Source organism: Papaver somniferum, chromosome 4 (genome assembly GCF_003573695.1).
Source record: "Papaver somniferum cultivar HN1 chromosome 4, ASM357369v1, whole genome shotgun sequence".
NCBI classification, from domain to species: domain Eukaryota; kingdom Viridiplantae; phylum Streptophyta; class Magnoliopsida; order Ranunculales; family Papaveraceae; genus Papaver; species Papaver somniferum.
Genome location: NC_039361.1, coordinates 73,125,903 through 73,129,166, shown reverse-complemented (window position 1 = coordinate 73,129,166; position 3,264 = coordinate 73,125,903).

The window sequence follows — 3,264 nt, the reverse complement described above, 5'->3', positions numbered from 1 at the left end:
TAGGGTAGTTATGCCATTATCAAAAAGGGTGGATAAGGGATGATGTTGTTTTTTATTTGGTGACCCTATTTTGGCATTATTTAGTATGCCTCAAAAAAATTCAGTATGCCTCAAAATGGTTTCTATAATTTTTGTAGAAATTGACATTTGGTCCCAAATATGTTGGGCTTTAGACACTCTAGTCCAGCCTTCTGAAGCCTAGTACTAGGAAATCCAAATTTACCCAATTCAAGACTCACCAATGTTTAAGTCACAATGTTTTACGATAGAGATCAAAATAAGGTTATCGATCTTATAAATGTTACAACGGCAGAATCATCCTTAACCAATAGCTTTGCTTCAATGGATATTGAAGGCAACCTTGTTGGGAAACACGGATATTAATGAAACCCTAGGTTTCAAATTCTGAATTCAATCATCACCAAAATCTCTCCTTGCCTGTGGTACAAACCCACAACTTGATTGAAAAGAAATTGCTGCTCGAGAAGGAAAGTAGATGAAGGTGACGGGAAAGAAATTGGTGGTTGGGTTGAAGAGGAAAGAGGAGAAAAGAATCGGGTTTCACTCGCTGCTCGTGGTTTTGAGAAAGAAGAGGCTACCTCGAAAAGATACAGTGTATACGGGCTTATAATCATCAAAAACAGAACCGACCGATCATGTCCATAGGATCCCATCTGGACGGCCCCGAATTACTCTCACAACCATTTTTTTCAGGCCAGCTCAACCTCTTGGCGATTTTGGAAAAGTTGTCCGAAATAGTTAGAAGCATATTTGGTTAGTTTGTCGGGTCATAGCATAACGGTCTCAATATTTAATTAGTCGTGTCATATTACAGTGTGTTGGTTAGTCGGAACACTGTAGCGTGTTTAATTAATTGGTCCATAATAATTGGAGGGGGTCGGGTTCCACGGTCCCGACGGTCGTGAAAATTTAAAGTCAGATGTAGTGCCCACATTTAAATTAGTGCGTTTGTTTATCCTGTCTATAATAGTCGGGAATATATTTAGTTAGTTGGGTCAAAGTAGAACGGTCTCAATATTTAATTGGTCGTGTCATATTATAGTGTATTAGTTAGTCGGGTCACTGTAGCGTGTTTAATTAGTTGGATCATAGTAGTCGGAGGGGGCCGGGTCCTACGGCCCCGGCGATCGAGAAAATTTAAAGGAAAATGTAGTGCCCACATTTAAATTAGTGCATTAGTTGGTCATTTCTATAATAGTCGGGAGCATATTTAGTTAATTGGTCCTGTCTATAATAGTCAGGAGCATATTTAGTTAGTCGGGTCATCGTAGAACGGTCTCAATATTTAGTTGGTCGTGTCATATTATAGTGTGTTGGTTAATCGTGACACTGTAGCGTGTTTAATTAGTTGCTACATAATAGCCGGAGGAGGCCAGGTCTTACGGCCCCGACGGTCGAGAAAATTTAAAGGCAAATGTAGTGCTCACATTCAAAATTAGTGCGTTAGTTGGTCCTGTCTATAATAGTCGGGAGCATATTTAGTTAGCTGGTCCTGTCTATAATAGTCAGGAGCATATTTAGTTAGTCGGGTCATAGTAGAATGGTCTCAATATTTAGTTGGTCGTGTCCTATTATAGTGTGTTGGTTAGTCGTGACATTGTAGCGTGTTTAATTAGTTGGATCATCGGTCGAGAAAATTTAAAGGCAAATATAGTGCCTACATTTAAATTAGTGCTTTAGTTGATCCTGTCTATCATAGTCGGGAGCATATTTAGTTAGTTGGTCATGTTTATAATAGTCAGGAGCATATTTAGTTAGTCGGGTCATAGCAGAACAGTCTCTATATTTAGTTGGTCGTGTCATATTATAGTGTGTTGCTTAGTCGGGACATTGTAGCGTGTTTAATTAGTTTGATCATGATAGCCGGAGGGGTCGGGTCCTACGGCCCCGGCGGTCGAGAAAATTTAAAGTCAGATGTAGTGCCCACATTTAAATTAGTGCGTTTGTTGATCCTGTCTATAATAGTCGGGAGCATATTTAGTTAGTCGGGTCATAGTAGAACGATCCCAATATTTAATTGGTCGTGTCATATTATAGTGTATTAGTTAATCGGGTCACTGTAGCGTGTTTAATTAGTTGGATCATAGTAGCCGGAGGGGACCGGCGCTCAACCTCTTGTCGATTTTTCAAAAGTTGTTATAACCTCTTATCGATTTTCCATGTTCCGTCGAGGCTCAACTTTTTTAGTGTGATAGTTGGTCGTATAATATTATAGTGTGTTAGTCAGTCGGGTCACAGTAGCGTGTTTAATTAGTTGGATCATAAGGTCGAGAAAATTTAATGGCAGATGTAGCGCCCACATTTAAATTAGTGTGTTAGTTGGTCATGTCTATAATAATCGAGAGCATATTTAGTTAGTCGGTTCAAACTAGAACAATACAAATATTTTATTGGTCGTGTCATATTATAATTTGTTAGTTAGTCGGGTCAGTGTAGCTTTGGTGATACAAAGCTAAAATCATTAGAGCAGGCAGATCAAAACTCGTCTATTACAGGATTCACAACAAAGTCTCGTTATATCCTCCCTACATGCACAATCCAATGAGTCCAGTTCAAGGAATCTCGTTATTTATCATGACAAATATTTGTTAGGCATCCATGAAGGTAGAATATATAGAATAAAGAGAAGGAAAAACTGTTTGAATATAACAGAGACACACATTGACCTCATGGTTTAAGTCAGTACACAACTTCGTTTTCAATCACATTCCTGCTTTCTTTTCTACATCATAATACAGAAAATGTTATAATGTCTCTTACGGAGTTCATAATAATGGATCAAAGTGAGAAGCTTTGTTCCCTGAGAACCCAAACTTATTCAGAATACTAAAAACATCAATCTAAATGGATAATCAAAAGAAGAAGGGAAAAAATAAATAAATCTAGGTTTACCTTCTTAATTTGTATCGTTTACGTTTTCGTATTAAGGAGAAAAAAAAATTACTGTTTGATCAGCCGTGATTATGATATCCCATTCCCTTCTCTGCATTCGAGTCCTTATTTCTTAGCCTTTCTTCGTAGGATATTGAATAAACCATCCAATTTCCTAATACATATGTCTAAATCATCCAATTTACACATCTGCGAAGTATTTAGCTGCTGTTGTGCATCTAAGTGAAGATTTACCTTCATAGAGTTAGAGCTAAACCCAGCGAAGAGTTAACAATAGAACTACCTGTGCAAAGACAAAAAGCATAAACTTTGAGCATATTTCTTTAAACTTCAAAAGCATACGAAAGTCCA